Source organism: Chrysochloris asiatica, unplaced genomic scaffold (assembly GCF_000296735.1).
Source record: "Chrysochloris asiatica unplaced genomic scaffold, ChrAsi1.0 scaffold00225, whole genome shotgun sequence".
NCBI classification, from domain to species: domain Eukaryota; kingdom Metazoa; phylum Chordata; class Mammalia; order Afrosoricida; family Chrysochloridae; genus Chrysochloris; species Chrysochloris asiatica.
The window spans coordinates 894009-907572 of record NW_006408743.1 but is presented as its reverse complement, the minus strand read 5'-3'; positions in this window follow the sequence as shown (position 1 = coordinate 907572).

Here is a 13564-nt window from a genome sequence, read left to right as displayed (position 1 = left end):
ACATAACACCAATAGTGGGATGGTGCAGTACCAGGCACTGTTTCTTTCTGTTGTACATAGGGGTTATTACGATTAAGAACTAACTTGATAGCATCTAGGAACATCAATAGTAAAGGCCTAGAATGCCTTACAGACACTATTGATGGCATTATGAATATCAAAGTAAATTCTGGTGAGGGATCAGAAGGAAGTAAGGAGAGCTGTAACATCATAGACAGAGAGAAGCAGTGGCAGAGAAACAGCGGCAACAGAGAATCAGTAGACTGTTGTGAGACAACACAGAAACTGTCCCACGGAAGGGGAAGAACTAAAATCCCTCAGCATAAGGCTTTCTGGCCAAATGAGCTGTCTCCAGGCACTTTTTAACAATAAAACTAAAATGCTTTGTAATACTTCTTAAAACAGGGCAGATGTGAGACAGGCCCAAGAGATCTGAGGGGCTCAAGGGCTGAGCGATGAAGGAATTAGGAAGCAGAAGCCGAAGAGACAAGGAGCAAGCCTCAGTGTCAAATGCTAGAGCTATCAGCCGAGTCTCAAATGCTGGGTCATCTTCACCAATCATTTCCAAAATACCATTCACTTTGAGAATTCGTAAGAGCCACAGGGATGGGGATAAAACTGCTGCCCATAGACAAGGTGGTGAAATTGCCAAGCTCAAAGGGCAGAACAAACAGACCTGCTGAGACGGAGAGGATACAATCACTACTCAGTTGAACTAAAGTGTGGCACTGCGAGTTAATGTGCCAGACTGCAAAGCCATTTGAACTGTAAGGTAGGTGGTTCAACCTCACTAGCTGCTCCTCGGAAACCCTATACAGGGTTGCTATGGGTCGGAACCTATTTGATGGCACTTAACAACAACAACAACAACAAAGTTAAGGTAGCAGCATTTCTATCCCATTGGGCTTTGATAGAAGAGCTGAAGCCCTGGACCAAGGGACCTCCACCCAGAATCTAAACAGCATGACAAATATACCCAGAGTCAGGAAGGCAGGAATTACCTAGGTGGTCTTAGAGAAGAGAAGGTTATTTTCAAAACTCGAGAACTAATGTAAATTGTTCTGCTGGGACTTTGACTTGCTTGGTACAAAATATTTCTCTTCAAGGTCTCCAATTTGTAATGCAAATGTCTGCCTTGTGCCTGTTGCACCATTGTACTTTAGAAGCAGATAAATTGTATTCTAGATTCACAGTTGAATATAAATTTGTCCCAGGATGGGATTTCGACTCAGAGTTGATTTAAGACTTTTGGAATAATCTGATGAGGTGAAAGTGTTTTTTATGTGGCATGGACATAAATTTTGGGAAACCAAGGAGTGGAATATTATAAATTGAATTGTATCCCCCAAAATATGTGTCAGCTTCACTGGCCCATGGTTCTCAATGGATTGACAGTTATGTAATGATGTAATCATCCCCCATGATGTGATCTGATGTAAACAGCCAAGTTGTGAGGGAATTATAGTGGAATGCAGCATGCATTAGGTTAGAGCCATGATCAGATATAAGGAGCCACAGACAAACAGTTTTCATGAGATGTGGCCTACATTACCTTTTATGTAATAAAAGACAAAAAGAGAAAGAAGTGAACAGAAAGGTAGGTACCTCAGTACCACCAAAAAAGAAGTGGGAGCAGAGTGTGTCCTTTGGACTTGACATCCCTATGCTGAGAACCTCTTAGACCCAGTGGAAGACTGATGCCCCCAAATCCCTGGAGACCTCCAAGGAACACTGGGTTCACCCATACTAAAAAGAGAGAAGGATTTTCCTTTAGAGTCATCAGAAAGGGAATGTCTCCTAGAGCTGGTGTTATAAATTTGGACTTCTAGCCACTGAAACTATGAAAGAATAAATATCTGTTTATTAAAGTCATCCATGTGTGGCATTTCAGTTATAGCAACACAAGATAATCAGAACAGCTATCAATACTTTTGATGCATCAGTACTTTGAAATTAGTAAAATAATTTATTTTTGTCAGCAATATCAAACTTTTTATCACTCTATATTTTTAGCCAAGGCATTAAATATTAAGAAACTATTAGCAGAGAGTCTTCATTAAATCACTAAACTCACTAAATCACTAAAATCAGAGGAGCCAAATGTTTCTTAAAATCACTGCTGGATTTACAATTTGCAAAGTCATGATAAAAGCATTTTGCTTTGTATTTTCATTTAGGTTCTAATATACTGTTCTATTCACTTTTAAAAATCTAGCATGCCAGGCTTTAGTTTCAAATAATTTGACATGACCCTTCCAAGACATTTTTAATAACAACATTATCATATTGAAAAGAAAGCAAAGATAAATGCAAACCCTTGACTAAGTCTGTGTCATGTATAAAGTCTAATATCTGTTGCGTGGGGCAAAAAAGACAGCTGTGCCTAATCCTTTCATTTAAGAGCAAGTTGTTTGTAAAGTTGTATATATCTTTTTAATTTGGGGTGCATAACTGGATAGTATTTCTTTCCATTGTACATAAGACCACTGTGAGCTAGAATTGACTAGACAGCACCTAAAAACAATAACAGTGAACATTAATAAATGGATGCATTTTTACTCTGACTTTAAATATTTTTTTCATTTTTCCCTAAAATGTTCCTATTTGATAAACTCTACAGCTCTCCTGATGGTGGTGGTTATGTGCTGTGGAGTTGGTTCCGACTCATAGCAACCCTGTATACGGTTTCCGAGGCTGTAAATCTTTACAGGATCAGAAAGCCTCATCTTTCTCCCACGGAACAGCTGGTAGTTTCAAACTGCTGACCTTGAGGCTCGTAGACTGATTAGTAACCACTATGCTACAGCTCTCCTAGGATTCCTAATAATCCAAACCTGTTGCCAAGGATTTGATTCTGACTTATGACAACTCCATGTATTCTAGAATAGAATTGCTTTGTAGGGTTTTCTTGGGTATTATCGTTACAAAAACAGATCACTAAGCTTTTCTTTTATGGTGTCACTGGCAGGTTCAAGCAATCAATATTTCTGTTAATAGTAGGCACAAACAATTTGCATTGTCTAAGAACCAAGGATACCTAATTTAAAATGAAAAAAAAGGTTGCCATCAAGTTGATTCCAACTCATAGCAGCCCTATAGGACAGAGTAGAAATGATTCATAGAACTTCCAAAGCTTGAAATCTTTATGGGAGCAGATTGCACATCTTTCTCCAGCAGAGAGGCCCATGGGTTTAAACCACAGATCTTTCCGTTAGTAGGTGAGTGTTTAATCACTGTTGGTACATAGTCTTTGCAATAATATTAGAACATGATCTATTCACTTCAGTTTCTATAATTGCTGATAGTGATACATTGTGTAATTTCAACAACAGATGTACTGGTGAAGCTCACTAGAATGTACTATAGGAATATGACATTTGTTAAAATTGTCATATGAAGTTTTCCATATCTATATGGAAAATTTTAGAATGTATATGTCTTTATTTACTGACTGACCAAATAATTAATTGATCTGAAATTCAGTCTACACTGCATCACAACTATGAATTCAAAATCAATCACAATTCAAATACTTAACAAATAATATTTAGAGTTTGCCTTTCTATTTATATTTAAATCCCAGTATCACTCATACATTCTGATATTTGTTGAGACCCTAGTAATAGAGATCTAGAGAGATGGAGTCTCTGACCTCATGGAGCTAACAGTTTAACAGAGGAAAGGGTCAATGAAGAGTTGAGAGAATAAACAAGTGCATAATTGCAAATGATAAATGAATTCTATATTGTTGTTGTTGTTTTTAAGTGTGGTCCTGTTGTTCTGACTCATAGCAAGCCTGCACAGAGTTTTCAAGGAGAACCTGGTGAGTTAGAAACATCAACCTTTTGGTTCAAATCATGTTATCCTGCAGTGATGTGATAGACAAATGGGTGTGACAGAATGGTGGAAATCTGCTAAGATGGGATAGTTACCAAAAACATTTTTTTTGATGTGTGAAAGGTGACTGAGTTTGAAGAACTGTTGTTAAGTGCTGTTGAGTCAATTCTGACTCACAGAGGCCCTATATGGGGTTTCTGAGCATCGACTGGTGAGTTTAAATCACTGATCTTGCAGTTGGCAGTCGAGTGCTTATCTTGCAGTATGATACAAGGACTTTTGTGATTGTGTTCATCTGAATTTTCAAATGTAAAATACTTAAACAATATTAAATATTCTTTAATCTCATCTGAAAATCATTATAAAGCTGTAATATTTTAAATCTTGGTGTTCTGAACATTAAAACAAATAGCCAGTATGGCAATGTGAGTCTCAAAAGTGGTGTGGAAAATGGGTTGCATCTCTGTCCACTATAGTAAGGATCCAGAAAATGATTTTCAGTCTACAATATTACCAGTATGCTTGAGAAGTTCTGACACCTAAAATTACTCTTCATTTGAAAGCATTTTTAGTCATTTGGCATGCCATTCATTTGAAGTGCAAAGGTTAAGATTTCATCATGGATTTAATATGCATATTTACAAGTCTTGCCAATATTTTTGCCCATATGGTTTAATGAGCTTCAGAAGATTTGTTAGGTTCTCTTTCCTCTGACTCTACAATTTTTATCTTAATACTTTCCACTATTAAGTACAATGCTTTTTAAAAATTCATATGTATAAAAACATTGCCCAAAATAATATATGGATATTTGATATTAATTATACTAAATTTTTCCAACAACATTTCATGTTTTATTCTACCCAAAGAGCCAGGAATCATTTAATTTTGTATATGAAAATATTTATTTTTTTCAATTATAGTGTTCCATATTATTTTCACAATTTCAGAGCTGAACAGATGCCAAGAAACTGTCAAATGCCTTTCGAACTTTCCCTTCCCTATTTTGATCTCAGAAAAAAAAAAAGTTTTAATCTCATTATTTGAGGAAAGTGCATTAATTTCTCCTTTTATTTTCTGGAAGAAAGCAAATTCTAAGGTTGCCTTCTTTCATTTGATTAGTCAGTTACAATTATCAAATTATTCCTCCATGAAAAGCTTCCATACAGTCAAATAATATAAACCCACACATTCCCCTCCAACACCGTGTTGAGGAAATAATCGGCACTCAACAAGTCCTGAATAGATGAAAGGAAAAAGTATCATGTTCTCCTGTACACTATGGAGAAACAGAACAAGGCAATAGAAAGAAAGAACTGATGTTCATTTATCTACGATGGTGGTTAAAGTTGTTTCTATTCTTGCTACATCTTTTTTAAAAGATGGTCTCTTGTCCTCACTACTCAATTGTGAAGGTTGAAATTTGTTGTCACAATTACAAGTACCTAGGGTCTCATTAGATAGCATGATGGCTACTTTGGTAGCTTTTCTCCAAGTCATGTCTATTTTCCCTGAGAAGACACCAGCTACAAAGTCTTATAGTACACATGATTTTTTAGCTTGATTCCAGTCAAAACAATATCAAAAGGACCACTGGATGTGGCACTCTGACTTTTTCTGGTATTATTATTTCTATGCTTACTGTAATGGTAAATGTGGAAAGAGTCATTGGTGAGTCCTAGCCTGATTACAAAGGAGCTAAGCTATCTCTTGCTTAGCCAAAAATAAGCAACCTATAGTAATTAAATCAGGATATGAAGTTTGCTGTTGTTCTTGTTAGGTGTCATTAAACCAGTTTTCATTCATAGTAACCCTGTGTACAATAGAATGAAACACTACCTAGTCCTGAACCATTTTCCCAATCGTTGATATGTTTGAGCCCATGATTGCAGTCACTATGTCAATTCATCTCGGTGAGAGTCTTCCTGCTTTTCACTGACACTCTGCTTTTCTAAGCATGTGGGTTTTCTCCAGTGCTTGGTCTTTCTTGATATGTCTAAAGTACATCTTAACCATCCTCACTTCTGAGTAGCTTTCTAGCTGTACTTCTTTCATGAAGTTAGCAGGTTGAGTAATAGTTGTATTCTACTTATAAAATGATGAGTAACAGTTATATAATAGTTGAAAGTATTTCATTTTTAATATAAGAATATATATTCAAACTTTGAGATGAGTAGGGGATATTATAGCTATTGTCTCTAGCCCCTAAATCCATCATTTTACATTAAATAATATCTCTCCATTACCACTGCCAGGCCTATATATCACCTATCAAAATAGCATCAAAGTAGTGCAGTTAATCTCATTAGACAATATCCAATTACCTGTCTTAAGGAAATACATATATATAAACTTTCTTTTTCTGCCAGTCATTATTGATTAAATGGTGAAGGGTTAGAAAAAGCATCCATAGGCCAGATTTCCAGACTTTTTGAGCCAAGATTAAAGTAGAGTTTGGGCAAAGAGATGATTCTTACATTTCTTCTAACTGGTGGGTTGAGCACTTAAGCAAATTACCAAATTCAGGAAAATGCTTGCTTTGGAGGAATCACTTGATTATATTTTAATGCTAATTAGTCCTTAACTTAAAATTATACTCTATGGTTTGTAGATTGATGTAGAAATCAAAGGTGAAACCATGAAAATAAGCATGGCTTTTGGAATCTTGCCCTTAAAGGGTATTGTTGTTGTTGTTGCTAAAAGCCATTGAGTCAGTTCTGACTCCTAGGCACCCTGTATAGGGTTTTGAGGAGAGGCTGGTGAGTTTAAACTGCCGATTATGTGGTTCAAAGTAACCTTGCAGTCCTGCACTTATTCTATAGCACCACACTAGGAATCCAAAGGACGTTAGTCTACTCTAGTAATAAATGAAGGTTAGAACTAATTGTTGTGGTGGTTGTTGAGAACATAGAGTTTCCAAGAAGCACCTGGTGGATTTAAACCACTGACCTAGTGGTTAGCAGTCAAGTGCTTATCCTACAGCGCTATATCTGGAGTCCAATATCATTAATATAGGTTTCAATTTCAGAAGCAACTCAGGATAGTAAATGGTATGTACAGCCACCTTATCCTTTCACTTTCCTGGTAAACCCCAGGAACTAATTACTGCAGTGATAACAGCCTTAGAGGGATTTCCACAAGAAATAAAACATTTATTTTGTAAGAACAAGACTGAGTATAGGTATAGCATTGTGGGATAAGCGCTGGACTGCTCACTGAAAAGTCTGCAGTTCAAACCCACCAGCTGTTCCTCAGAAACCCTATAGTCACTTTGAGTAAGGACCAACTCCAAGACAACAAAAACAATAAACTAAGAAAATTAAGTCATCCTTAAATGTTAAAGGACATTTTCATTTTTTTATTAATAATTATGTATAGTTGAAGAACTTTCATGTTGCAGTGGTTAAGCACTCTGCTACTAACCAAATGGTTAGCAGTTTGAACCCACCAGCTGTTCCTCAAGTGAAAGATATGGCAGTCCGCTTCCATAAAGTTTACAGCCTTGAGAATCCTGTGGGGAATTCTACTGTGTCTTATAGGGTCACTATGAGTAGGAATTGACTTGATGGCAGTTTTGTTGTAGTTGTTAAGTGTCCTGACAGTTGTTGTTGTTAAGTACCATCAAGTCGGTTCTGAACCATAGCAACCCTGTATAGGGTTTCTGAGGAGCAGCTGGTGAGCTTGAACCATCAACCTCATAGTTCAAACGGCTTCGCAGTCCGGCACATTAACCCACAGCACCACACCAGGAATCGTGACAGTAGGTATGTGTAATTAATCAAGATTTTAGCATACAGTATCCAAACTAATGTTGCCTGCATAACATTCACATTTGGAGTTCTAAAACATAATGGTGTTCTAAAGCAACTTCTGAATTACACCTTCAGCAATAGGTTTTGTTTGTTGTTTTTGTTGTCAGGTGCCATGGAGTCGGAACTGACTCATAGCGACCCCATGCACAGCAGAACAAAACAATGTCTGATCCTGGGCCAACCTCACTACTGCTGCCACACTTGAGTCCATCAATGATAGCACCTGGCCGATCCATCTCGTTGGGGTTCTTCCTCTCTTTCTCTGACGCTCCATCTTACCCAGCATGACATCCTTCACCAGCGACTGTTCCCTCCTGACAATATGTCCAGGACAGATGAAGTTTAGTCATCTTGGCCTCCAAGGAGCACTCTGGCGGCACCTCTTCCAAAACCGATATATTGGTTCTTTTGGCAGTCCGTGGCACTTTTAGTATTCTCCTCCAACACCACAATTCAAAGGCGTCAATTCTTCTATGATCTTCCTTATTCACTGTCCAGCTTTCGTATCCATATGAGGTTATTGAAAATACCATGGCTTGGTAGGTAGCATTTTGTTAAATGGTCATTTCTGTTAATGGTCATTTTTGTTAATGATAATTTTGTAAAATGGCACTACCGTTACCCATTTATTTAATCTAAAAGTTTAAAGTCATCTTTAATTTCTCTCTTTACTTACATATACAATCTATTACCAAGTCCTGTCAATTCTATCTCAAAACATTTCTAAATCTTGTGTCCTCATTCCAGCTCAAGGACAAGTATGGCACTGTTGGTTAATGTGCTGGACTACAAAGAAGGTTTGAACCACAAGGTTGGTGGTTCAAGCTTACCAGCCGCTCCTCAGAAACCCTATGCAAGGTTGCAATAGGTCAGAACCAACTCAACGGCACTTAACAACAACAGACAGCCATCATCTCTCAATTAATCAACTGCTTTCTTTTTCGTTGTTTGTTGTTAAGAACGCTCTACCTTAAGAGCATTCTCTGCACTGCAGCTTAAATGTATATCACATGATATTCCATCTTAATACCCATAAATAGCTCTTCATGACTCTTAAATAAAATCCCAGCTACTTCCCATGACCTACTCTCATACCATTTTCCTGCTGCTTCCTACTTCTCTCACTTTCTCTTAATCTTCACCTTGCTCATGTTGACCTACCAACACTAGCCCCCTTTCTGTCCTCCAAAAACTACTATATTTTTCAGTTTGTTTGTTTGTTTTCATCTGTAGGATTTTGTAATTATATTTCCCTGTGTTTGGATCATTCTCCTCCCAGAACTGTCACTCATTTCTCAGCTTAGATATTAAATACTTAGGTCTCAGCTTAGATATTAAATACTGTCCTTTAGTCCTTCCTTGATTATACAATTCAGAATCTCCTCCTTGTTACTGTATTCCCTCCTTATCCTGTTTATTCATATCACAGCATTCATCTAAATGTGTGAGGTTTGTCTTTTTAGTACACTTGTTTATTTACTATCACCTGCACTAGAAATGCCATCTCCATGAAGTATGTTGTTGTTGTTAAGTACCATGGAGTCAGTTCCGACCCTGTACAGGGTTTCCAAGGCTATAAATCTTTACAGAAGCGGTGTCTGTTTATTTTATTCACTGCAGAATCCTCAGTACCTGGCATCAAACCCCCCACCCCCACCCACCAAAAAAAAACAAAAAAAATGTAATCCACAGCCATCGAGTCAATTTGGACTAATGAACCTGTATACGGTTCCTAAGGCAGTAAATCTTTAATGGAGCAGAAAGCCTCATCTGTCTCCCACAAAGCAATGAGTGGGTTTGAACTGCTGACCTTGTCACTAGCAGTACAGTGCTTATCCTACGGCACCTCCAGAGCACCTGTCAAACTGCAAAACATGGAACAGTTGTTCAGTAAGTATTCATTGGAGCACCCAAGTAGTATAAATGATTATCAACATCCCAGTGACCAGAGGCGCAATCCCCCATAGCCCAAATTCAGCAGCCAGTAAAATCCACACTCACTGCCCCTGTGTTCCACCCCATTGTGGCCCACCCACCCGTTGTCCACATCCCCAACAGCCTAAGTCATGCTGCAGTGAATTAAGGTCACAAGAGTGCCACCTTAGATATTTGTAAATAAAGTTTGCACTGGTTCTGTGCCCACCCCTATTTTATTTTTATTTTTTTAACATTTCTTCTTTCCTTTTCCATTTTTTTTTTATTTCTTCTCTATCCCTGTCCCTGTTTTTTTTCCTTTTTAATCTTTTTTTTTCTTCTTCTCCCCCTACCCTACTACTTTTATTTATTTTTCCCCACCCTACTACTTTTATTTTTTTTTTTCCCCATCAGATGGGAGCCATTAACTAGACCCAGCCATACCAACCACACCTGTGTATTTTCTGGCTTGATCTTGCACTGGTACAATATCACATTCTTTTTCTTCCTGCCTTCCTAATTTCCTGCCTTCCTTCCTGCCTGCCTTCCTTCCTCTCTTTCTTTTCTTTTCCTTCTTTCTTTCCTTCCTCTCTTTCTTTTCTTTTCCTTTTTTCCCCTTCATTCTTATTTATTTCCTGTTATCCCCCTTCTTTCTTTTATTTTTTTATGTGGTTTTTTCCTTTTTTCCCCTTCATTCTTATTTATTTCCTGTTATCCCCCTTCTTTCTTTTATTTTTTTATGTGGTTTGTCTTTTGGGGAAACCAGTGAATCTACCCAGCTATACCTACCACATTGGTTACCTCAGCCACAGGATGAATGCCACCATCCACACCAGCACCACTTGACAAATGGCATACATTCAGTCTGTCTTCTTATGCTCTACATGACTATAGATCAGAGACTTGCACCCACATCCCCACCCACTATCAAATCTACCCAAAGACAGGTGATGAGCACCCCAGGACTGCCAAACCAGCACTGAAAGTGGCTTGCCCACTCCACTGCCTGGATATATTACAATCAAATAAAACAAAAAAGTACATTGAAGAACACCAACATAGAATCACCACTTAAATAAAATTATACCACAATGCCTCAGAGACAATAGACAATTCCAAATCATGCACTCACACACACATACACACACACACACACACACACACACAGGACAAGATGGCTCAAGAACGTGACCAAAATTCAGGGCCAAAAACCCTTCCAAATGTTTAGAACTACCAATTCAAACAAAGTATATTTAGGACTCTCATCAGCTTTATAAAGAATTTAATGTAAATGCCAAGGAAATCATAGTGAAGAAAATCAAAGATGCAAGGAAACAATTAGTACAAAGGACTAATGGATAAAGAGAACCTCAGCTTCCACAACCCTGAGGCCAGAAGAACTAGATAATACCTGGCTCTCAGAGGCTCACAATAGGAGGTCCTATAGATAAAGTGGAAGAGTCCTGGTGTGACTCTGTGGGCTAAGGCGTCAGACTGCAGTCATTTGAACTGCAAGGTTGGTGGTTCAAATTCACCAACTGCTCCTTGTAAACCCTACACAGTGTCGCTATGGGTCGGAATCCACTAAATGACACTTAACAACAATGGTAACAGATAGAGTGGGAGAAAACTGTGGAACAGAACTCAAAATCATAAGAAAAGACCAAGTTTACTTGTCTGATAGAGACTTATAGAACCCGGAAACTATGGTCTTAGACTTACTTCAGGCCTGACTGAAATCACCCCAGAGTCTCTATTTTCAGCTTAAAAATAGACAAACCTAGAAACTGAACAATAATACCAGGAAAGTAAGCACCTTTTAGAACTATTAACCATACAAAATCTAAAGGGCTACATTTAGTCAGGGATAAAGCTCAGAAGTCAGGAAGAGATAGAAAAGAAATGCAAATGGAAACAGAAAACAGAGGAAGGAAGTGGGTAGAATCATCATTGTGAGGATTATGATCAATGCCACAAAATAAAATATGTATGAATTGTTAAATAGAAAACCAATTTGAAAGCTTTCACCCAAATCACAGCAAAAAAAAAAATTTTTTTTAAGAAAACCCCATGGAGCACAGTTCTACTCTGATGCTCACGGAGTCACCATGAGCAGAGTCGATTTGATGGCAACTGATATAATTGATAAATATATATTGGCTATTTAAGTTTCACAACAACCCATGAAATAGAATAAAATTAGCCATCTCAGGAGTACATTTTGAGATAAGTTAGCTCACAAATCAAGTCAAATTCTAATCAAGAGGGTGAGGACTCAGTTCCAAGAAGACATGACTGAATCAATATTGACATATGAAAGATTATCTGATCAGTTATATTGTAATTCATTTAAAGGGAAATATGTTTTTTCTTTCCCTTCTGTCAATAGAAGGAAGATATTCTGTTTGACACCTAGAAAATGGGAAGCCATTTAAAAGGAAGATAGCAGTGTCTTTCCAGAATGATATGAACTAAATCGCTGTGATGGATTTCAATAAACATGGCCAGCTAAATAATTTGTGGAATAAGTACAAAATAAAAATCAGTACTGCATGTTAAAAAAACAAAGCTTTCTCCTTTCTTCTACAGTCGCACTAAAGTTGTCATGGTATCTTTTATTTTCCTTTTAATGTCTTTTGGGAGGTAATGGTGGTTGCATGCCACTGAGTCAATTCTGACTCATTGCAATCCTGGATAGAGTTTCTGAGACTGTAAATATTTATGGGAGTAGAAAGCTTCCTCTTTCTCATGCAGAGTAACTGCTAGATTCAAACTATTGACCTTGCAATTAGTAGCCCTGTTCATAACCCACTAGCCTACCAGGGCTCCTTAATGTCTGTTTTAAGAAAAATAAAATTTCATATTATTAGCACATGTTTCACTATTTACATTTGTATTGAGCAATGTTAGTTTTAAATGCAAATGTAAGATCATTTAATTTGTAAGTTAAATCATTGAAAATAAATAAAAATACATATTTTGTAACTCATATTTGCATAAATATTTTGTTCTTACCAAATAAGTAAAAACTCAACACTAAACCAACTCCACTGTCTTTACTTCACTTCTTGATAGGTACATAATCCACCATGACTTTCTACTTTCAATTTACTGATGATTCAGGAATAAGTGAAAGGAACTCTTTCTTTTTCTTTCTCTGTCATAGTTTTCAATATAAGTGGTTGTATAATAATGGGAATAACATGAGTATGAAAGGATATGATAAAGTTCGCTGTTCATTTTTGTTTCTGTTTTTTTAGAACATCATTGCCTTCTTTCTGCATTTATTTTTCAGAAAGGAAAGTTGGCCCCTTGGGGTTTTAAGCACCCTGCTTTCTCAGCTGTAGATGTGATATGCTTACTTTGCACTCACTGTGAGTCTTACTGAGACCCCATACATTGGGGTCGACAGTGTGCTCATTGGGCATCTTGAATGCTATCTACAAATAGGTAGCACTGAATATGATTGTTGTTAAGTGTCATTGAGTTGGTTCCAACTCATAGTGACCTTGTATAGGGTTTCTGAGGAGCAGTTGATGGGTTTGAACTGCTGACCTTATGGTTCACAGTCCAGTGCTGATCCTACACCACCATACCAGCCTGCATATTATGCATGTCTCTTCTGCTCACAGTCATGTTTTATTTCCCATCACTTACAAAACTTAGAAAACTCAAGTTTAAAGATAAAATTACTAGAAATATCAAATCTGCAATGCCAGAGCATTAAAAGAAGAGCAGGATTCTTCTAGGTGTGGGAGTCCTGGGCGACTGCACATGTCATATGTTCTTTAAAGACCCTGCAAAAAGTACTGTTGTGTTTAGGAGACTATGCTCCTACAGTAGAGATGGAACATCTGCCAATCACCTCAGTGGACCTAATTAATAAGAGTATATTATGAATTTCCCTTGCTCTGTGCATATGACACAATGGAAATCTTGAAATTATCATTTGTCTTCTCACATACACTTCTCTCTAAGCTGTTGTTGTTAAGTAACGTCAA